The following is a 24,899-nucleotide window of genomic DNA, read 5'->3' on the forward strand; positions in this document are numbered from 1 at the left end:
GGCACTGTGAGGGCAGGCATGAATAATTCCCATGCCCTTCTTCAAAATGGTGCCATGGGTACTTTTACATGCACCTGAGAGGGCAGGTGGAGCCTTGGTTTGATGTCTCATCCAGAAGTCAGTGCCTCTGGCAGTGCGGATCTCCTCCAAGTACAGTCCCAGAGTGTCAATGAGAGAGAGAGAGGCATGAACCCCCAACCTTCAATCGACCTCACCCACGGCTGACACTATCTCCTGAACCCCCCCGAGGGACTCTGTGGGGGATCCAGTTTTGTGGCCTATATTGGATGTGCTCCATAGAGGAGAAATCCTCTTGGTAACTGTTGTCACTGCACACAATGGCCTGTGAATACTTCAGCCCCACCATTAATTGACTAAACAGCCCTGACAATTTGTATTTTTATGTGCAAGATTCCAATAAAACAGCACTTAATTTTCCGTCAAGTCCAATTTTAATTCATTAGAAATTCAATTTTCACACTTTTTTAGGAAGGCTGTCAAGGCCTTGGAGGGAGCGCAATGGCGATTTATTCGACTGGTTGAGAGCGGAGAAGCTGAGGTGGTTCAACCTGGAGGAGAGACAGTGAAGAGGAGATTTAGTCGAAGCATTCAAAATATGAGGCATTTTGACAGAGTGGATAATGAAAGACTGATTCCGTTGACAGGAGGGTCAATAACCAGAGGACACAGAATTAAGATAATTGTCATAATAAAACAGGGGAGAAGGTGAGGAGAATATTTTTACGTAGTAAGTTGCTTCGGTCAGGAATGCCTGAAAGGATAGAGGAAGCAGACGCAATAGTAACTTTAATTGGAGATAGACTTAAAAAGCACAATTTGCAGGGTGATGGGGAACGAGCTGGGAGGAGTGGGTTAAATTGGGTAGAGCTTTCAAAAAGCCGGCACAGGCTCGATGGGCTGAACTGCCTGACTCTGTGCTCTTGGAGTCAGCAATCAGTCTTGTTTTCCTTAGTGTGACATCTTACCCCATCTACATTCCTCTTGATTGAGGATCCAGTCTCTTAAGAAGTTGAGATGGAAAGCAGCAGAGTTGATGAGTGAGCATTATGAAAATCGTTTATTGTCACGAGTAGGCTTCAATGAAGTTACTGTGAAAAGCCCCTAGTCGCCACATTCCGGCACCTGTTCGGGGAGGCTGGTACGGGAATCGAACCGTGCTGCTGGCCTGCTTAGTCTGCTTTAAAAGCCAGCGATTTAGCCGAGTGAGCTAAACCAGCCCAGATTATCTGACCTACCTCATGTTGGCTGTCCTGTCAAAACTTCTAGCTGAGCCGGCACAGTTCTAGTCCAAATGGACTGTTTTCCTGACGGAGGTTAGCTTGGGTGAACAAGGTATGTGGCCCCTACCTTTCCAGCCTGTGTCGCTTAGCTTCGGTAATCGGGGAATGAATGCATTCAATGACGAAAGGAGCCGGCAGAGTTTATCAAGACAACAGAGCAACACAGGCTGAAAACTAAGATATATTAGGCGGTGTAAGGTATTTATCATGAATTATTTGATGATGGAACGCAGAGGCAGCAGCCTGGTGTTTCCCTGCTGCCACAAAGGGAAGAAACCAACGTGCTGTACAACATTTGCATTCAAATAGGACTACACCGTATTCAGATTTCAAGGTCAGCAGCAGAGACACACAGCAAGTTAGATGTACAAACTGGCCCTTTCAATTGCAGAGGTCACTGGTACATTTTGCACAAAGGGGAAATGTTGAATCCCCACAATGCGGAAAGTGTAGCGATGACTCATTCTGCTTCAGACATTTGCCCCCAGGCAACAAACATCCAGGGCTCCACAGATAAGAGCAAATTACTGCGGATGCTGGAATCTGAAACCAAAACAGAAAATGCTGGACAATCTCAGCAGATCTGACAGCCTCTGTGGGGAGAGACAGAGCTGCTCCGAGTCTGGATGACTCTTTGTTACAACCCAGCTTTGACAGATGCTGTCAGACCTGCTGCGATTGCCTGGTATTTTATGTTTTTGATCCACGATTCCATGTTTGCTTCATTCTTTCCAATATGTATCGTCGACACAGAATCTTCGCGGAGCGGCAGGCAAACCCAATACCTTCCCAACGACAGGTTGGAGAAGCCTTTCCCAGAATCACAAGCTACTCCTCTCGGGTTCGATGTTTCCTGATTTAAAAAAATATAATAAGCTTCCTTATTATCACAAACAGGCTTACATTAACACTGAATGAAGTTACTGTGGAAATCCCCTAGTTGCCACATTCCGGCGCCTGTTCGGGAATGCAGAGGAAGAATTCAGAATGTCCAATTTACCTAACACTCACGTCTTTCGGGACTTGTGGGAGGAAACCGGAGCACCCGGAGGAAGCCCACACAGACACGGGAAGAACGGGGCAGCATGGTAGCATAGTGGTTAGCACGGTAGCATAGTGGTTAGCACAATTGCTTCACAGCTCCAGGGTCCCAGGTTTGATTCCCGGCTTGGGTCACTGTCTGTGCGGAGTCTGCACATTCTCCCCGTGTCTGCGTGGGTTTCCTCCGGGTGCTCCGGTTTCCTCCCACAGTCCAAAGATGTGCAGGCTAGGTGGATTGGCCATGCTAAATTGCCCCTTAGTGTCCAAAATTGCCCTTCGTGTTGGGTGGGGTTACTGGGTTATGGGGATAGGGTGGAGGTGTTGACCTTGGGTAGGGTGCTCTTTCCAAGAGCCGGTGCAGACTCGATGGGCCGAATGGCCTCCATCTGCACTGTAAATTCTATGATAATATTGTACGAACGTGCAGATTCCACACAGACAGTGACTCGAGCCGGGGATCGAACCTGGGTCCCTGGCACCGTGACGTAACAGTGCTAACCACTGGGCTACCATGCCGCCCACAATGAAGCATCAATCGATTTCCGAATCTAGTGAAACTAGGGAATGAGCTGAACAGTGTTTCCATTCCCCCGCAGCTTCTGTCCCCCTTGTTTTGGGGCCGGGGGTCAAGGTGTGAATTTCCTGCACTAACACAGTCACTGAATCGGTTCAGGTACGCCGCCAGTTTTGCTGTCGTGGAAATCCACGAATCCTGCCCCAGCATCTCAGAACAGAGAATCCCGCCCAATAGCTTTTCAAACGGCTTCAATGTTATTAGTTGGACTAATTTATATTTATTTACTATTCAAGAGTTTTTATTTATAAATTTAGAGTACCCAATTCACTTTCTTAAAAAAACATTGCCGAGGGGACAACTTCCATGGTGACAAAAGGCCAAAGACCATTCCACAGTGGCCGGAATTCGGAATTGGCTAGCAAGTATCTCCCTCCTCAGGCTTCACTTCCTGGAGTCCACATTTCTCTGTAGTCAGAGAGTTGGTAAGAGTGACCATAATTTCATAGTTCAGATGTATGTCTGCTTCCTAACTGCTGAGATCCTGAAGCCAAGCAACACAGTGGACAAAGCTCCCGATCATTTCCATTCACAGCACTGGTCAACACCTTCCACCTTCCAGGGAGCAGAAAGTTGGTTCAACTGACCACACGTTTACAGTACAAAGCATGGACTCAACCCCCACACTGTCCCCCACGGCCTTTAATTTCTCCTGCATCCAAAAATCTATCAATCCGCGACTTGAATATATTAACGATGAAGAATCCGCAACTCCCTGGGAGTCGAGGATTCCAAAGATTTGTGATGTTTTGAGTGAAGTAAGTTCTCCCCATCTCAGCCATAAATGAACCCCCCCCCCCCCCCGCCCCCGCCCCCACCCACCCCCAGTCAGAGGAAACATTTTCTCAGCATCTACCCTCGTCAAGTCACTGAAGAATTTTATACATTTCAATGAGGTCAGCTCTCAGCTGTCTCTATTCCAGAACAATATGAAATGAAAATCGCTTATTGTCACGAGTAGGCTTCAATGAAGTTACTGTGAAAAGCCCCTAGTCGCCACATTCCGGCACCTGTCCGGGGAGGCTGGTACGGGAATCGAACCGTGCTGCTGGCCTGCTTTAAAAGCCAGCGATTTAGCTGTGAGCTAAACCAGCCCCTATGGGTCCTGTCACTCGATCTGCCGCTCATCCCCAGGAGCTAGACAAGGGAATGTTCATATAAAGGAAGGGAAAGTGTGCTTACAGTCAGCGAGGAGGCCTGATTGCCTTGAATAAGGAGGCAGCCATATTACACACTCGATGATTGATGAAATAATCGATGAAGTGTGTGATTGGTTGAGTAGTGTCATCTTGGCGGACTCCATTTTGATGATCACTCTGGCTTGAAGGATAGAAGTTGTTTTAAATTTTACGATAAGGTCATTTTGAAGCACCAGGAAAAGATGCAGGACAGGTTCCCAATTCTTTTTGTATCTTTGGTTTTCATATTCATTTCATTACTTAGCTGTCTTTAACCCTGTCCTTCCTCCCCCTGAGTAGGACATGTGGCGTCTTCATACCTTAAGGCATTAAAGAACAAAATTACTTGCAATTACATACAGCACCTTATCACATCTTTCAGAAGCCACTTCAGCCGGAATGAACACGTATTAAATTGTGCGGTTACAGTTCCTACGTGGGTTGGCGCATTGTTTATAACAAAGTCACACAATGGGTGAGGAGAATGGCTTTCTATATTTAGAAATACTGTTTCCCAGTTTGTGCAATAGCCTTTAATAGGACCAAATAAAAAATCTTAACAAAAATAACTGAAACTGGAGTTTGTTATTATTCATGAAGAGCGGAGACAGGCATAGCAAGTGCTTTCGCAATGATAAGAAAATCTCCTTTCCTTGTAGGAACTGTTTCAAACCATCTGCCCCAATTTCCCCTCACAGGTCGACTGCCAGCCGTTGGTTTGTTAATGCTCCTGTGAAGTGCCCTGGAAGGTTTTACCTAGCCGCTATATAATGTAAGTTGGGGTAGTAGCGTCATATAATGGTGTGATTAACTCCATTCAGGTGTGCAGCTTTTTGGTAGGTATTCTTTTTTAAATTTAAAGTACCAAATTCATTTTGTTCCCAATTAAAGCGCAATTTAGCCCGGCCAATCCACCTACCCTGCACATCTTTGGGTTGCGGGGGTGAGATCCACGCAGACTCGGGGAGAATGTGCAAACTCCACACGGACAGTGACCCGGGACTGGGATCGAACCCGGATCCTTGGCGGCGTGACACCGCAGTGCTAACCACTGCGCCACCGTGGTTTTTTGCTCGGTATGTATTAAGAAAGCAAATAAATTTAGAATGGACACAGATACTAAATAACTGAGAACGTGACTTCACTGTAGCCGACATTGTCTAGAACTTGCGATGGACCTCAGCGATACATCCCAGAATCTGACCTGCAGCCTGAAGGATTATTAAACTCTGGTCAAACTCACCCCGTGTTTACTTAACAACAATTATACTTTACGGCCTTGGTCAATTGCTGTTTTACCGCAGAAGCAGAATAAGGCATTAGGGGGTAAATCACTTCTGCCCTTAGAAAATGTTCCAACCTCTGCATTGGTTAATGCAATGACACATGAAATGAAATAAAATGAAAATCGCTTATTGCCACAAGTAGGCTTCAAATGAAGTTACGGAGAAAAGCCCCTAGTCGCCACATTCCAGCGCCTGTTCGGGGAAGCTGTATCTATGCAAATCTTTCTCAATAAATCCATCACATTTTAGTGATTATAACTTCCCTCACACCTCCCCTTGTCTGCGTGGGCTTCCTCCGGGTGCTCCGGTTTCCTCCCACAAGTCCCGAAAGACGTGCTTGTTAGGTGAATTGGACATTCTGAATTCTCCCTCCGTGTACCCGAACAGGCGCCAGAATGTGGCGACTAGGGGCTTTTCACAGTAACTTCACTGCAGTGTTAATGTAAGCCTACTTGTGGCAATGAAGATTATTAGATTATTATAAATTTCTATTCAGCACCTTAAGAGTATGTCAGAAAGGAAGGACAAAAGAAAACAAATCTACTGGTTACCTCTGACATTTGGCTGACCTCTGAATCTTCCTGAGAGCAATTAACCTCTAACTGACCTCAGGAGGGCAGAACAATTAAGCTTGGTCATTTTAAACAGACATGAACATGACACCTCAGCAGCAATAAGAATATATATTCTGGTCAAAGAAGGTCAACAACTTGAAACGTTAACTCTGCTTCTCCCTCCACACGTGCTGCCGGACCTGCTGAGCAGTTTCAACATTTTCTGTGTTTATTTCAGATTTTCAGCATCTGCAGTATGTTCCGTTCCATGTAGCCATAAATACGAAGCAGGTAAGGGTTATGTGATACTGAGCAGTTTATTCTTCAGTTTTACCCTGTGAAGCAGAGACACCAATGAGTTATTTAATGAACCATTTAAATGGCTTTCAAACATTACCTCTGTCTGCCCATGCACTGAGGACTGAACTTGTCCCAGAAAATGGCAGTGAGATGAGAAAGCTTTGCCTGAAATATCAAGCATTTTCAAGTTAATTATTCTTCAGTTTCACTTGGGCAGGTCTTTAGTATAAAAGGAGATGATCTTTGGGATCCACCATCTGAGAATGTAATATTGGTAATGAAGACTCAGTGTGGACCTGCTGTGGTGAGTATTAATCAGATCACAAGGAGCCAAAATGTAATTTAGTGAAATCTGATGCAATTTAGCTGGCCCGAGAATCTTACTCAGATAATACCGTTCTTCAAGAAGACAGGAACAGCTGCGACAACCATCGGGTTGCCGCCCGGGAGTATGGATGGGGGGTTTCGAGCATGGCGGCGGGTGGGGGTGGGAAGGGTGGGCGATATGTTCCTGGAAGGGAGCTTTGCGAGTTTGAGGAGATTGGAGGAGAAATTTGGGCTGGTAAGGGAAAATGATTTTAGGTACCTACAGTTGCGGGACTTTGTTCGTAGACAGGTCCCATCTTTCCCATGCCTCCTGCCAATGGGGATCCAAGACAGAATAGTCTCTAGGGGGGGAAGAAAGGGAGGATAGAGTCTCTGATATTTATAAGGTGCTCATGAGGGAGGAAGAGTCCCAGACGGAGGAACTGAAATTTAAATGGGAGGAGGAGCTAGGTGGGGAAATGGGGGACGGGCTGTGGGCAGAGGCCCTGAGTAGGGTAAATTCGACCGCGACACGTGCCAGGCTCGGGCTGATTCAATTTAAGGTCGTTCACCGGGCCCACATGACGGTGGCTCGATGAGCAAATTCTTTGGGATAGAGGACAAATGCGCTAGGTGCGCGGGAGGACCAGTGAACCACGTTCACATGTTTTGGGCATGCCCTAAGCTTAGGGGGTACTGGGAGGGATTTGCGGGCGTCATGTCCCAGGTGCTAAAACGAGGGTGGCGATGGGTCCAGGGGTGGCAATTTTTGGGGTTTCGGAAGACCCAGGAGTCCAGGGGGAGAAAGAGGCCGATGTTTTGGCCTTTGCTTCCCTGATAGCCCAGCGATGAATACTATGGGCGTGGAGGGACTCAAAGCCCCCAAAGACTGAGTTGTGGCTTGCAGACATGTCGAGTTTCCTGGGTATGGAAAAAATTAGAGTAGAGTAGGAGGGATAAAATGGCAGGTAGTACCGGTGGGAGAGGAGCGGGCTTGTGCAGTATGTTACGATTTAAATATTGAATGTACGTGGATGTTTGCACATTTTTGCCTTTTTTGCTTTCTTTCTGTTGATGTCTGTAACTGTTTACAAAGCCAAAAACTACCTCAATAAAATTGTTTATTGAAAAAAAAGAAGACAGGAAGAGATGTTAGAAAATAGGTCAAAATGCGGCATTAATCAAATTCACACATGTGGGTGACGGAAACAGCTCCACATTCAACAAGAGAGATTCTCTCGTATTGTCAGATTTCACCTTAACCTCAAACAGCTTCGATAGAGCCGCTGGTGGGAGATCAGGTCGGGTTCCTCAGGCTGGACTGAATCCAAAACAGGAAAGTTGAGGAATGTCCACTCCGTCTAGGAGCCTCCCTGCACTTTGATCTGGCCTCAGCTCAGCCTCATTCTAGATCCAGGCTGTGCACCCGGACTGGAACTGGAGCAGATCAAATCGAAACAGCGGGCGCTGTCGAACGGTCTCTTCATGCCCACCTCGATGATGTGACGAGGCTGTTAAAGCTCGCGAGAAGCCTCTTGCAAGATTTGCGACCTAATGAGATTTCGTGAGACGTCGCAACCGAGATTTCGACCTCGCTGGGCGATATCCAGATTTACATAATTTTTAAAAATGCATTTAGAGTATCCAATTCTTTTTTTTCCGATTAAGGGGCAATTTAGCGTGGCCAATCCACCTACTCTGCACATCTTTGGGTTGTGGGTGTGAGACCCACGTAGACATGGGGAGAATGTGCAAACTCCGCACGGACAGTGACCTGGGGCCGGATCGAACCCGGGTCCTCAGCACCGTGAGGCAGCAGTGCTAACCACTGCACCATCGTGCGGCCCCCATATTTACCCTTCCTTATTGTTGACTCAAGAGCTTTCGTAATGAGTCTGTTGTGATGCGATGGTGTTCATCTAGGATTTAGGGAGTGATTTGGTATCGTTAGTGACTTCCTCATCGCATCCCTCCTGCTGTCCTCTCCCCTTCCAATAGAAGTAAAGAGCTGAAGTTGGGCGGCAAGGTGATGCAGTGGTTAGCACTACTTTCCAATTAAGGGGCAATTTAGCATGGCCAATCCACCTACCCTGCACATCTTTGGGTTGTGGGGGTCAAACCCACGCAAACACGGGGAGAATGTGCAAACTCCACACGGACAGTGGCCTGGGACTGGGATCAAAACCGGGTCCTCGGCGGTGTGAGGCAGCAGTGCTAACCACTGCGCCACCGTGCCACCCCCCCAGATTTACATATTTAAGGTTCATTTAAATATATTGGTGCCCGATTCACCCGAGGCTCTGGAACAAATGCCACCGCAGCATTTATCACTGGTCCACAAATACGTGGACGGAGCGTAACAGCATCGGGGGGGGGGGGGGGGGGGGGGGGGGGGGGTGTCGGGTCTCCAAGGCCATCAGAGACCCCCGGGTGCATGTCTGGGCAGGGTGGTACTCTGGGCATTCCCACTGCCACCCGAGCACCATGGCACTGCCAGCCTGGTACCCTAGCAGTACCACCCAGCAGGGTTCCCAGCCCTTAAGAAGTGGGGTGAAGGGGGGACTTGAGGACCCACTAAAACGTAAGCTGGGGCACTGGGGGTTGGGGGGGGGGGGATCCGGAGGCTGCGGAGATGGGTCGATAGAGCGGGGCAGCATTTAAAGATGGCTTAGCTCATCTGTGCAGGAAGTGAGATAACTGCGGCCCCAGCGAGGAGTTCCCAACGAGACCAGACAAAAACATCCGAGTCCCGTTTGATAGCGGGGCTGGTTTTGGTGCTGCAGGCGCTGAGGAACACTCGGCTACACGTGTCCAAAACCAGGCTCGGTTTTTTGGGCATTAAATGACGGCCAGCATCAGCGGGGAGAGTGAATGCAGCGAAGGAGCACATTGTCACAACACGATTTCTGCTTGAAATAACCAGTGTTAAGAACTGGAGATATGTCATTGCTGTCTTCGAATCCCCACAGTGCAGGAGGAGGCCATTTGGAATCGAGTCTGCACTGACCCTCCAAAGGCGCATCTACCAAGGCCCTCTCCCCCGCCCTATCCCCGTAACCCTGCGCATTGACCATGGCCAGTCCACCTAACAGCACGTCTTTCGGGGCTTGTGGGAGGAAACCAGAGCACCCGGAGGAAACCCACGCCGACACGGGGCGAACGTGCAAACTCCACACAGACAGTCACCTGAGACCGGGAATCGAACCTGGGACCCTGGCGCTGTGAGGGTGGAGTGCTAAACACTTTGCCACCGTGCATTCCATATGTTGGTACAGTACCATCTTTTCAAATAACTGTGCTTTACCTGACGACTGTGCATTTGAACAGGGATTGTTAAAAGGGATAAACATTTTGAAGTTTTTGATAGTTAGACCTGGCCACCTTAGTTCCTCCTTGGTTTTGGAAGCTTCAATTTAAGTCAGCTGGAACTCGGTTATATTTCTACTACAGATTGGACATTTATCTGGTCACGTTTTCATTCAGGGGTAAAGATGACCGTCACTCAGTATTCCTAAACTAGGACTGCTCATCTTCAACATATCCCTCCCACGGCCTCCGTTAAGTAAGATCTTGTGAACTAGAGAGATTCGGGTGAGTTCATTCATTGAAAAGAAAGCAATACAAAATGGACGAAACCAGGAAACGAGATCACCTAAGTACACAACCTGTGTCTATCCTGTCAGCACAAACTCATCGTACCATCTACGTCTCAACTGCCTCGAGACTCTGGAAAATTCTTAAATGAATTCTAAGATTCCTGTCTCGCCCACACATCCTCATCAACACGAGGACTAATTTCCCAAAGCTCCATTTTAATGCAAGTTTCAACTCTAGAGGAGGCGAATCAGCCCCTTGAGCCTGTCCCAACATTCAATGAGATCGTGGCTGATCCGTATTGTAATTCCATCCATCCGCCTCGATTCCATTCCCCTCAACACCCTTGCCTGAAGAAACTTTTTCAATGTCAGTTTTGAAATGTTTAATTTTTTTTATTATTATAAATTTAGAGTACCCAATTCATTTTTTCCAATTAAGGGGCAATTTTAGCGTGGCCAATCCACCTCGCCTGCACATCTTTGAGTTGTGGGGGTCAGACCCACACAGACACGGGGAGAATGTGCAAACTCCACACGGACAGTGACCCAGAGCCGGGATCGAACCTGGGACCTCGGCGCCAAGCGACAGCAGTGCTAACCACTGTGCCACCGTGCAGCCCCCTGAAATGTTTAATTAACTCACAACCTCAACAGCTACTTGGGGAAGGAGTTCCAGATTTCTGCTCCCCCATGTGTGAAGCATACTTCCCGGCATCTCCCCACAATGGTCCAGCTCCAATTGTGAAGTTATTCTCCCTTCTGGAGAGAGAAAGTAGTTTCTCTCGTTACCCTATCGGCCCCTTTACATCTTCAACACGTCAAGTACGTGGTCCCTTTATCCTCCATACCCTGGTCCATACAAGCTGACATCATAATTTATTTTCTTCCCCATCTCAACCAGGGTACCTCACAGTCCTGATGATTTATGCATCATGTTACAGATACTCCTTACCAACCTGGAAACATGGATTCACCTGGAACTGGAGGTGAAAAAAGAGAGTTAAAATTCAAGAGCGATGAGGGAACAGAGTCTGAAAAATCTCCATCCAAATCCTTCAGGTGATTAAAACTAATCCACAAGACGTTGACTTATGCGTTTTGATATTCTTTCATGGCACGTAGGTGTTGCTGGCAAATCCTGGGCGCGATTCTCCGGACTCACGACCCGTCGGAGAATAGCGGGCGGCGCGAATTTTTATGGCCACGCTGGTCCGATGCCCTCCCACTATTCTCCCCCCCCCCCCCCCACGGCCGCCCCCAAACACGAATCGCTGCTCACCGTTTTTTTATGGCGAGCAGCGATTCTCCCCTGGCCGATGGGCCGATTTCCAAGGCCTTTACGGCCGTTTTTACGAATTAAAAACACACCTGCTCTCACCGTTCGTAAAAACGGCCGTAAAGTGCCGTTCTGGGGAACCATGGCACCGATTTGCACGGCCGCACCACGGCCATGCCAAGGGTGCCATGGGCCCGCGATCGGTGGGCACCGATCGTGGGCAGCGGGTACTTACCCCGCGCACTCTTTCTTACTCCGCCGCCCCGATGGATCCGTCCGCGGGGCTTCTGAGGGGCATAACGGCCCGCGCATGCGCGGGTTTCACGCATATGCGTGATGACGTCATCATGTGCGTCAGCCGTCGCTAACTTTGGCGGGCGGGCTTAGCGAAATTCGTTAAGCCCGCGATGCCGGAGTTCACGGCCGCGCGATGCTAGCCCCGACCGGGGAGCAGAATCGGGTCCCGGGCGGGGGCTCGGAGGCTGCCGTGAAACACGGCCGTTTTCGTGGCAGCCTTCACGACCCGCCGCCTTTGGGGAGAATCGCGCCCCCTGTATTTGTTGTCCATCCCTAATTGCTCTTGAACTGAGTGGCAGAGGATCATTAACAGTCTGCCATATTCATTTAAAGGCCGCAGATTTTCTTCCGTAAATGGGGCGGCAACCGGATGGGTTGTAGTAACAATTTGAATTTAAATTCCACAAGCAGCTCGGGTGGGGTTTGAACCCACATCCCCACGGTGTTTGCCTGGACTTCTACATTGCTACCCAGGAACATTACCACTTTGCCGCTGTCTCACCCACAGCCTGCACCCTGGATACTTCTTGTACAATCCAACATCTGCCCCGTCACACTCACCACGCCATGTCTTTCTGAAGCCGTGCGCCTCCACCTTCAAAAGTCTCCTGAGTACCGACCTCCTCAACCTGAGCTCCAGTCGCCTTTTCCAACTCTTGACCAGTGCGGAGTCTTACGTGGCCTCCTTGGAGTCACTTCATGAGGCTTCACGATGACCCTGGAGGCTGGATCAGAGATAGGACTGTCACATAATATCCCAAGGAAACCTTAAATTCCACAGAGGAAACCGCAGTTTTGTAATATCCCCAATAGAGGCAAATTGATTTGTCAATTTAAGATTTTGAAATAAAATAAAGAAACATTTGAAAACAAATATAAAGTAACAAACATATTTATTCTATCCATTATGGTGAAGGGAGGGAAATAGATCATTGGTAAATAAATCAGAGTGTACAAGCTATGAATACAGTTCGGACTGATGACTGATATTTTGAAATAGATAGAGTCATTGAAATAAATCTCAGATTTTTGTGAACTAAATCTAAATTGCCTTGTCTTTTAAAACTCAATTTTTCCCTTGAGTGGGTTTCTACCTTAGCAATAAGCAAATGATGGAAAGCTAAATTATTTATCCACTCCGAGCTCACAAGAACAGGTGTATTTGATTATTAACAATATCATAAGGAGTATTTTTTTAACAAAAGGGAAGAGGAAATGTTGAATTCATCTGATGCTGAGTGAATCCACAGAATCCAACTGAAGTCGATCGGAATTTTAAAAATCATCTTTTCATAAGGGGGCCTCACGGTAGCATGGTGGTTAGCATCAATGCTTCACAGCTCCAGGGTCCCAGGTTCAATTCCCGGCTGGGTCACTGTCTGTGTGGAGTCTGCACGTCCTCCCCGTGTGTGCGTGGGTTTCCTCCGGGTGCTCCGGTTTCCTCCCACAGTCCAAAGATGTGCGGGTTAGGTGGATTGGCCATGCTAAATTGCCCGTAGTGTAAGGTTAATGGGGGGATTGTTGGGTTACGGGTTACGTGGGTTTAAGTGGGGTGATCATTGCTCGGCACAACATCGAGGGCCGAAGGGCCTGTTCTGTGCTGTACTGTTCTATGTTCTATAACAAGCAATTACCTTTATTAGTGTCACAAGCAGGCTTACATTAAAACTGCAATGAGGTTACTGTGAAAAGCCCCGGATCGCCACACTCCAGCGCCTGTTTGGGTACACAGAGGGAGAATTCAGAATGTCCGATTCACCAAACAAGCACATCTTTCGGGACTTGTGGGAGGAAACCGGAGCACCCGGAGGAAACGCACACAGACACGGGGAGAAGGTGCAGACTCCGCATAGACAGTGACCCAAGCCGGAATCCAACACTGTGCGCTGTGAGGCAACAGGGCTAACCACTGTGCTATTGGCAATACCAATCCAAGCAAACTGAATGGTTCCGTTAGGCTCTCGGTGTCAGCTGTGGTTCCGTGTATTAGTCCTCTCACCTTTTGAAGGCAGGAGGGTGCGGGTAGACGTCCAACTCCAGCGACTTGTGCGCCGGTTCTGTGCTGGATGTCCAGATCAGTACTGAGGGAGTGCTGCCCTGCTGGCAGTGATGGCTCCTGGATGAATGGTTGAGCTGAGGCCCGCCGTGCCATCTCAGCTGGAAGCGAAAGGCTCCACCACCCGTACTTCAGAAATCGCGGCATTTATCCCTGGGTGCTGACCAATATTTCTAACCTGCTCTCAGATCATTAAAACGCACCAGCTAGTCATTATCAGGTTGCTGTTTGTGGGAGCTTGCTGTGCTCAAATTGGCTGCTGCGTTTCCCACATTACAACAGTAACTACACTCAGTTCGTTGGCCGCAAAGCACTTTGGGATGTCCGGTGGCTGTGAATTGTGCTAAAAAAATGCAAGTCTTTCTTTAGAAGTTGCGAATTAAGTTATTCCTTTGGCGAAGTAGCCGCTCTCTCTCCATGTCATGCCCTCATTTTCAAAGAGATTCTAATCATGGCTCATGCCCTGATGTAGGCCCCAAGAACCACCTTAGCTGGTACAGGGATAGAACCCATGTTTTTGACATTATTCTGCACCACACTCCAGCCTTAAAGATAACTAGGCTAATCAGTCCATCAGCCAGAACACCCGAGGAACCTGATTTAAATGGAGCTGGAATGGACTCTGCGTACAAAGTTTAAACCTAAGGCTCTCAGTCTTGCTTCTGCTGTCCTGACATATGAATCAAGCTAACTCTCTTTTCAGACTTTGTTCGAAGAAGGAGCCGACTATTAATACATCAATTTCGTCAGGAAGACGCGATCCCAGAGGTGAGGGGCCTCGTTAGCAGCAACATGAAAGTGATTTACTTTCGCAGAGGAAGTGAATTAGAACTGGTGTGCTCGAGAGAAATACACAAACAACAAGGGTGGCTGTCAGATGCTTTCTAGAATTCAACGGCTTTCGAATAACGCCGTGGAAATCTCACCCCATAAACATTTCACAGGATCGTGCAAATCAGAGGGGGACTTTCAATGAAACACACAGTACTGCAGCCCGGGGCCCTGGCCAATGGGGAGCGGACCCATACGGAAAGTTGACTGTCGTGATGGGGAGGCCATGGGGACACCAATCAGAGCCTTGGTATCTCTAAATTTCCTTGATAGGCTCAATAGATTCGAATGAGCCTATCAAAAGGCAATGCAGAATAACATTGAGCTCTGATTGGTGGATTCTCCTTTCAAGCGGGAAAACATTTTGCCAGACGGTGAGGGGTGATGGAGGCTGAGAGCAGTTCAGACACGAATCCCCTGAATCGGTGTGAAGTTTCTGAATTTTCATTGAGAAAAGGGGCAAAACAAAACCATCCAAAAAGGACAGAGGCTGCCAGGCCTGATAGTCCGCAACACCCGCGGTCAACGAGGGTCGAGGCTCAACCCGAGCGAGAGCCGATAGCTGAGCAGAGAGCAGTCAGGGGGTGAAGAAGGCCAGACCACCAGTGGCGCCGTGCCTCAGGGAATCTGGGAACAGCGGCCAGCGAGAACGGGAGCGGAAGCAGGGCGACCAAAGTCAGAGGCCAGCCAGGCAGAGCTGGGAGCGGGAAGGTTGGGCAACAAACAGCATCTTCTACTTCTCATTTTTGAATTTTGAATTTACTGCCTTTTTTGGTGTCAGCCATTTCTCTATCTAATGGATTGTGGTGTGCTGTACGATACCCGGCAGCTTTCCCAAAAATTATTGCCAGCAGCCAGCTACTCCGGGCGGAGTTTGGCCGTGAATTCCAGCTCACCCTCATACCAATTCTTTTCACAATTTCTGAAGACTCTCAAATTGTAGAAATCAGGACAGATCACCCCCCAGTCAACGTGAAGAGACACGATGAATCTGACAGGCAAAAACACAGGTGAGACAAGAGGATGAATCTCAGCAAAGAGACAGTTTGGCACTTTACTTTAAAAGGTTTGGATCATTGAACGGTGCCCAAACTACACATTCATCCTCAACAATAACATCATCAAGAGGTCTTTGATGACTTTTACCTGCTGATTTCCGGAGACAACACATTGCTGGAAAAACTTGAACAAGGTGTAACACCAACATTAACAACAGGTCCCTCTGATGAAAGGAAAAGTGAAGGTCATCGTTGAGACTGTCAACATTATTCGTGACACAGGGATGGTGCGATTACAGAGTAGAAGTGAATCTCTGAAGAAGACTGTTGAATTATTTTGCGCGCTTTTTGACAAAAGTTTGGATGAGGGTGCAGTCAGAGGTTAATTGAATTCACCAGGAGGACACAGGCACAAATCTTTTTGAAGGTGAAGTGAAACAATTAATTCATTTCATCGATAATTATGAGCTCTGTGCTTCGAGATCACCAGCTGATTTTTACAGACTTGTATGTGATGGTTTGCAGGCAACCTTTCCAAATGTGGAAACTATTCTAAAGATCTTTCAACAATCCCTGTCACAAATGCCTCCAGTGAATGTTCTTCCTCTGTATTAAAAAGATTGAAATATTATCTGCAAAGTATGATGAGTCAGGAACATTTAACAAATTCAGCAATACTGACAATCGAAAACGAATCCTTACAAGATTTTGCCTATGATGATGTGATTGATAATTTTGCGAAGATAAAGTTCAGAGGAAAAGCTATCTAAGTTGCCATGGATTGTAAACAACTAAGGACGCAAGAAAATCCAACAAATCTGTCCCTCCACCATGTTCTCCAGTCTAAAATCTGTCCTTTAGAGAGAATATCTGCTGGTCTGATATATTGACTGGTGGTTACATGTGGGCAGTTATAACTGGTGAGTAACCTCCATCCCCCTTTGCTCTATACTGGCCTTCAGAAAGTCTCTTCTTACTTCTCTGGACAATTCAGGAACGGAATCCTGCTAGACAGTTGCCAGCAAAGTCACCGATAGTAGACTTGGCCTGGAAGCTCCACTTCATTGGAGCATTTGCCCCATACACTGGACTTTTTCTGGCTGATTCTGTTCTGCACTGACCTGTGCTGTTCTGCAGTTATATCACCGGCTAATTTCTCCACCCTGTTGCTCATCAGCCAGTTTCATGTTTGCCTTCCGCAAAACACGCAGATCGCAACATTGACCATCTCTGCCGTCACGCTGACAACAGGCAGGCTTTGATTTCAATTGATCAATTACAGTACAGGCCTGTTATTGGTCTTAAGTTAAAGAGCACTACAGCAGTCCTCCAAGCAGTGATTTTGGGTTTCTGTGCTTTGCACTGTGTGAGCTGAGGGTGGATGGGGTCAAGAGGTCATGGACATAATTCAGGGTGGGGCTCGATGGCATTGTGGCTGGGGCTCAATGTCATTGAGGGCAGGTCGATACATGGGGTCCTCCAAAGAAGGAGATCGATGGCCTCCAGAAGTGTAAGTCCGCCTCTGATTTTAACGGCAGCATTAAGCGAGTTCAAACAGAACAATTCAGGCTTCCCCCCCCCCCCCCCCAACACTTCTCATATTCAGAGCTGGACTGCATCTTCTCCAAGCAAGTTCAATTCCTTGGCAACCAACAAGTCTTTATGCTTCCGTCAACAAATGTAGAACAATTTCTCTGACATTGCAATAAATTGCTCTTTGGAGACTATGTGAGATACCTGCCATGTCTTTAAGTCTTCTCCTTAAAACACATTGAACTATAACACCCTTTGCACAGGCTAAGCAATTTGTTAAGATTTATCTCCAGGTAAAAACCAACAAACGGAGCACAGTGTAGCAAGAGGTTAATCTGACAAAATAAACAACCAACGTAACTTGGTAAAACGGGCTACTTTTAAAAAGAAAAATCCAAATTCACGGCAGTGTTTCGGAACAAGTTCTCGATAGCATGAACAGTAACACAGTGCGATATTCGAGCACAGATAGTTGCTTAACACATTCTGCTGAAATTCTTTTCTCCAATATTTAACGAGGCATTAAATCACTCATTTTAAATGGATTGCTGCTTTTGCTCAAACATTGGAGAGGGCAGTTTCGAAACCTGCACGTCTTGAGATAGCAAAACTTAAGTATCTTTAAATAGTAATAGTGTGAGTCTGTAATTAATGGCAGAAATGGTCTATTACGGTGTGATGAGAAACTAAACTCATTTAATTCTGTCCCGACCACTCACTGTGAGATGATTGAGGCCTGTACCTGACACACGCAATTAAGTATTGAGTTACAAAAGGCAGGGAGGAAAAAGTATCATTACAAAGTTGTGTTTCTCGCAATCAAGCAACTTGTCTTCAGTCTAATTATTGTAAATAGAGGATTTTACATGTTACATACAAAATCACAAAGGGATCACACATAATTGAAACTATCATAGACAGCTCATTTCAACGTTTTCATTTTAGCTTCACAATTCTTTGCAAAAGAAATGTGATTTGAATGAATATATCAGAAGGGGTACATTAAAAGTTATTTGAGGATGGAGAGTGGCTACGCAAATTGGAATAGAGCATGCTGTCGTGGGGTAGAGGGGAACTCCATAAATTTGTAAAATGCAAACAATTGTGTGAAGCAAGTTTCAGTAGACTCATGGTATCAGTGATCATTATCCCCTTGTCATATCTCCTCAGAAGCTCTTTGATGAGCCATCAATTGCACGAGAGACGATAGCTATACAAAAGTTAGGCTTTAATAAGCTAGAACTTAGACCTGCGGTTGTCTACAATAAAATGGACGACCGCCGGGCGTTTCGACTATTTATACCTCGATAAGGAGGCTTGGTTAACTCAGCCTCTCGACCAATCGGAGAGCTGTCACATGACTGGTCTCAACCAATCGGTCGAGAGGCACATGACCGACCAGGGCCAATGGTAAGCCGGTGTTCTGCCCCAATGGCAGACAGCTATGCAAATCATATCACCACACTCTTTAACACATGGATCAAGCTAAGCTTGTTCCCATTTTGTTTGCGCCAAGGCCGTTCATTTTGTTTTCTTCCTCTATGGGATGTGTGTCGCTAGTGAGGTCATCATTTGTTGGCCTTCCCAACTTCCCTTGAGAAGAAGTGGAGCTGAAGGTTTGCAGGGAGCGAAGTTAAAACTACCGCCTGGCGACATTGAGGAGCCCGGGGCAATGTCAGGACGCGATTAAAAGCTTCTGGATCACAATCATCTTTTCTCAGAATTCCTGGAATTCAGAAATATCGCCAATATTTTCTCAGTATTTTCAAGAGGGAAGTGTAATGGATGCTAACTGATTCCAGTTGAAGCCAATCACCTTTGCTTCATGTAGTCTAATCTCTTGGTTCAAATCAAAGCGATTATTTTGTAATTAACATTCATTAGCTTATAGTTAATTAAAATTAAAGCGTCTAATTTGGCCGGTGACCATGACACTAATTCCCAATAGAGTCGTGTAATATTAACATCTCATTTCAATATTAGGAGCAACAGTCAGCACATTCTTAAAGTGACACTAAAATTAAAACAGCAATTTTTGGAAAACTCAAAGAAAAGCAGAAAGCACCTGGGACCTGAAGCATTTAAACACTCCGGGTGTGACCCCCACCATTCTTAAACTTTACTTTAATTGTAGCAGAAAAGTCGAAGACCAGTCATTTCCGCGTTGATTCCAGTTTAACGGATTGTCCGATTTCAATAGCTCGGCTAAACCTCGAGCGGTTCCCAGAGCTCACCAAAGAGTCATCGGACTCGAAACGTTAGCTCTTTTCTCTCCCTACAGATGCTGCCAGATTTGCTGAGATTTTCCAGCCTTTTCCCTTTCACCAGATCTCTGATCGCCGCCTGCGAGTTCTGGGTTTGGGGAACAGGAGTGAAATGGTTTCCACCCTGTGGATAGTAGAAAGCAAGTCTGCAGGGTTCCCTCAGCAATTTTGAACAACAGTGTGCTGGATTCTCCCAATCGCCAGCAGCACACTCGCCCCACCGGATTTCCCGACTGCTTGGAGATGCCCACAATGGGAAAGCCCCTTGGCCGGCTGCCGGGAGGGAGAATCCCTCTGCCATGGGGGGTGCGCCCCACAAGAAAACGGGTGCGGCGGGGCGGAGAAGACAGTTTGTCAGTGGACGGGAGTTATACTCAACATGGTGTTCAATCACATGCGAGAAGCCCTTGATCTCCCCATCAGGCCCAATATCCCCCGGTTCCAGGGTTGGGACTTGACTCTGGAATAAGCAGGGTTATTTTAACCGAATCGGTCAGGGTGGGAGCCAGGGGGTGGGGCGGGGGAGGGGGGGCGAGGGGGGGTTGGCGGTGGGCGGATGTCGTGGAACACATGCCCTCTGCTCACTCAGTGAAACCAATGCTGGATAAAATCGGGAAGAGTGTAAAGAGGTGCTCCATCCCCATACAGACAGTCGACGGCAGGCTGGCTGGGGTTAAATTGCCTCTCACAGCTTTGCCAGTTTTGAAAATTCCACTTTGCGGCGGAGGTTAAGTGACAGTATAACTGCATCCTTGACGGAGCTATTGGAACTGCTGACTGAGTTACCAGCAGCAATTTGTACTGGTAAATTCGACAATTTATTGTAATGGAGGAAGTTACCCAACGTCACTTTCAGACAACCACACCAGCAATAATACTTTCCTGTAGTACAATGAAGTTAGGAACTTCCTAGTTTCACTGCAGCCTCACTCATACTTCTTATGATTTTTAAAATCTTTTTGAATTGACACGACTCCCTCTGTTTAAATATGAAAGGCCTTCATCAATCTCTCCACAATATAAACTGTTGATTTTACAGAGACACTGGTTTGATAATATTCTTTTAGTCAGGATCATCCGGTCCTGCCAGCGGGCGCACCCCCCAGGTGCGGGTCTCATGGTGGCAGGGGGTGCATTCAATGGGAAATCCTGGTGACAACGTAAGGAGCAGAAGATCCCGCCACATTACTATCCACCCTATCTATGTCCCTCATAACTTTGTACACCTCGATGAAATCCCCCCTCAGCCTTCCCTGCTCCAAGGAAAACAACCCCAGCCTATCCAGCCTCTCCTCATAATAATCATAAATATAATCTTAATGGTTTACCCTGTATCCTCAGACTGTGACCCCTGATTCTGGACACTCCCACCATCAGCAACAACCTTCCTGCATCTACCCTGTCCAGTCCTGTTAGAATTTGAAACATTTCTATGAGATTCCCCCCGATTCGCCTGAACTCCAGTGAATACAACCCTAACCGATTCAATATCTCCTCATATTCCAGTCCCACCATCCCAGGAATCAGTCTGGTAAACCTTCGCTGCTCTCCCTCTGGAGCAAGAACATCTTTCTTCAGATAAGGAGACCAAACCTGCGCACAATATTCCAGGTGTGGTCTCACCAAGGTCCTGTATAATTGCAGCAAGACATCCCTGCTCCTGTACTCTCGCAATGAAGGCCAGCATACCATTTGCCTTCTTTACCGCCTGCTGCACCTGCATGCTTACCTTCAGCGACTGGTGTACGAGGACACCCAGGTCTCATTGCACATTCCCCTCTCCTAATTTATGGCCATTCAGACAATAATCTGCCTTCTTGTTTTTGCTGCCGAAGTGGATAGCCTCGCATTTATCCAAATTATACTGCATCTGCCATTCATTTGCCCACTCACTCAACTTGTGCAAATCACACAGGAGGATCTCTGCATCCTCCTCACAGCTCACCCTCCCACTCAACTTGGTGTCATCTACAGATTTAAAGGAGAATCCCGGCCATGGCATTTTGTTCCCTCATCTAAATCATTAATATATATATTGTGCATAGCTGGGGTCCCAGCACCGATCCCTGCGGTACCCCACTAGTCACTACCTGCCAATTTGAAAAAGACCCATTCATTCCTACTCTTTGTTTCTTGTCTGCCAACCAGTTTTCTATCCATCTTGGGCGACACAGTGACGCAGTGGTTAGCACTGCTGCCTCACCGCGCTAAGGACCCGGATACGATCCGGGACACTTTCCATTTAGAGTTTGCACATTCTCTCCGTGTCTGCGTGGGTCTCACCCAAAGATGTGCAGGATAGGTGGATTAGCCACGCAAAATTGCCCCTAACTTGGAACAAAAATAATTGGGTACTCTAAATTTATAAAGAAAAAAGTTTTCTATCCATCGCAAAGCACTAATCCCATGCTCTTTAATTTTACATGCTAATCTCTTATGTGGGACTTTGTTAAAAGCCTTCTGAAAGTACAAATACATCGCAACCACTGGCTCCCCTTCATCAATTCTACTAGTTACATCCTCAGTAAATGTGGCAAGCATGATTTCCTCTTCATAAATCCATGCTGACTCTGTCCGATCCTGCCACTGTTTTCCAAGTGCTCAGCTATAAATATTTTGCTTTCTTGCATCATTGTAGAAACTTAATGTCAGTGTCTATATGCGTGATCTTCTTGGAGATCCACTCCACTTTGAGCCGGCAGTTTGCGGTGTTGATGGTAGCCATGATGAGGAGATGCCGGCGTTGGACTGGGGTGAGCACAGTAAGAAGTCTTACAACACCAGGTTAAAGTCCAACAGGTTTGTTTCAAATCACTAGGGCTGTGACTAGTGATGTTCCGCAGGGATCAGTGCTGGGACCTTTGCTGTATGTATAAATGATTTTGACAAAAATGTAACTGGTCTGATTAGTAAGTTTGCAGACGACACAAAGGTTGGTGGAATTATGGATAGCGATGAGGACTGTCAGAGGATACAGCAGGATTTAGATCGTTTGGAGACTTGGGCAGCGTTATGGTAGATGGAGTTTAATCCGGACAAATGTGAGGTAATGCATTTTGGAAGGTCTAATACAGGTAGGGAATATACAGTGAATGGTAGAACCCTCAAGTGTATTGGCAGTCAGAGAGATCTTGGTGTACAGGTCCACAGGTCACTGAAAGGGGCAACGCAGGTGGAGAAGGTAGTCAAGAAGGCATACGGCATGCTTGCCTTCATTGGCCAGGGCATTGAGTATAAAAATTGGCAAGTCACAAACCTTAGTTCGCCCACACTTGGAGATAGTGTTCAATTCTGGTCGCCAAACTACCAGAAGGATGTGGAGGCTTTCAAGAGGGTGCAGAAGAGATTTACCAGGATGTTGCCTGGTATGTAGGGCATTGGTAATGAGGAGAGTTTGAATAAACTTGGTTTGTTCTCACTGGAACGAAGGAGGTTGAGGGGCGACCTGATAGAGGTCTACAAAATTATGAGTGGCATAGACAGAGTGGATAGTCAGAGACTTTTTCCCAGGGTCAAGGGGTCAATTACTAGGGGGCATGGGTTTAAGGTGCGAGGGGCAAGGTTTAGAGGAGATGTACGAGGTAAGTTTTTTATACAGAGGGTAGTGGGTGCCTGGAACTCACTGCCGGAGGAGATGGTGGAAACAGGGACGATAGTGACGTTTAAGGGGCATCTTAACAAATACATGAATAGGATGGCAATAGAGGGATACGGACCCCGGAAGTGTGGAAGATTTTAGTTTAGACGGGCAGCATGGTCGGGGCAGGCTTGGAGGGCTGAAGGGCCTGTTCCTGTGCTGTACTTTTCTTTGTTCTTTATTCACTAGCTTTCGGAGCACTGCTCCTTCCTCAGGTGAATGAAGAGGTAGGTTCCAGAATGAAGAGGTAGGTTCCAGAGGTAGGATCTGTAAAGACTTAATTACCTGCAAATGCTCGCATTCAAAGTATCTTCTTGCATCTTTGACTTTGTCTATATATATGTTTCTGGTACCTACCTCTTCATTCACCAAGAATCAATGACACCTCGGGCTGTGCAAACCGAGTACAATCTAATCAAAATCATATCGTTTATTAACAGGATAGGCTTCAAATTTTTTCCAATTAAGGGGCAATTTAGCGTGGCCAATCCACCTACCCTGCACATCTTTGGGTTGTGGGGGCGAAACCCACGCAAACACAGGAAGAATGTGCAAACTCCACACGGACAGTGACCCAGAGCCGGGATCGAACCTGGGACCTCGACGCCGCGAGGCAGCAGTGCACCACCGAGCCACCCTTCAAACAGTTTCTATTCCATCAACTAAACTTGCTAAAAGCAAAACACTGTGAGTGTTGCACATTTGAATTCCAAAGAAGAGTGCTGTTGGTCTCGAAACGTTAACTGTGTTTCTCTCTCTCTATAGATGCTGCCAGACCTGTTGAGTTTTCCACATCTTTTGTTTTCATAACTGGATTCAATTACAGCCTTTAAATCACTCTCTGGCATCCAGTATTTGTTATTCCCCCTCTCCGCTAGATGGGAAGGGTGTGTTTATTCGCTCACGCTCTGTGCTGACTGCTGTTCTTGCTGCTGCTGATGGCGACATTCAAATGCGTTCCAACGGGTTCTCAATCGCACCAACGCTCACACACTCCTGTGATGGGGAGGGAGAGCGATTCAGGGCTGGGATTCAGATGGAGACTTTCACAATTCCATTTAGCACAGATTAACTCAACCCCTTGTACAGCGACAACTCCCGTAATGAAGGAGTTTTGGGGGGGGGGGGGGGGGGAGAGGTGGGCAGATTTGAGTTCAGCGCAGGGAAGATTTTCATTTCAGTCCACACGTCATAAACATGTGGAACAGAATTCTGAAAGTGACCACAATCCCCTTCTAATCCACACGCTTTCCTCATTAATCCTACATAAAAAAGGCTACCATTAAATAGCCTGCAGTTAAATGCATGTGTGCAATATAACGCTAAAGAATGGAAACCACGGTGTTTACTATGTCTGAACCTTGGAATGAATTTTGTGTTTTCATACCTGATTCAACTGCAGCGCCTTGGAAACTGGAAAGGAGAGCAGGCAAAAGGGAGGAAGGAGAGGCGACACAAAGAAGCAATTTACAAATTCCCTCCAAGGTGTTGCTGCTATTTCTAATTCATTTTGTTGAGCCCGGAAAGTGAAAGCGCTTGTTTGAAAGACGTCCTGTAAATCAGCAAGAGATTTCCTGACACATTTTCCAACACCAATCACAAGTGTGTTCACACATCAAGCTGTGAGCGTAATGAGAGAGAAAAAAAAAAGAGACTGACCCTCTGGAAAACCCAAAGACCCACACAGATGCCACTTCAGCTACACGGATTTTGGAAAGCAGCTCCACTGGAGGGGCACCAAGCTGGCAGCAAAACCATGCCAATCTCGACTTGTTCTAAAGACTCACAGCGACAGAATTATTGTCACTCCCAGGCCTCTGACGGCAACAAGTTGCATTTATATTCCCAAGGCAAATGCAAGCTTCAGTATT

General features: G+C 46.9%; 1 long non-coding RNA gene across 1 annotated transcript; it reads right to left on the reverse strand.

Annotated features, from left to right (window-relative positions):
* Positions 1–448: 448 nt before the first annotated feature.
* LOC119956148 lies at positions 449–24,583 on the reverse strand. Its single transcript, XR_005458593.1, has 3 exons — positions 24,416–24,583; positions 12,271–12,434; positions 449–569 (listed from the first exon to the last, which is right to left on the reverse strand). It is a non-coding gene; the product is annotated as an uncharacterized LOC119956148 (long non-coding RNA).
* Between the last annotated feature and the right edge of the window lie 316 nt (positions 24,584–24,899).

This window comes from Scyliorhinus canicula, chromosome 22, assembly GCF_902713615.1.
Source record: "Scyliorhinus canicula chromosome 22, sScyCan1.1, whole genome shotgun sequence".
Classification (NCBI taxonomy): Eukaryota; Metazoa; Chordata; class Chondrichthyes; order Carcharhiniformes; family Scyliorhinidae; genus Scyliorhinus; species Scyliorhinus canicula.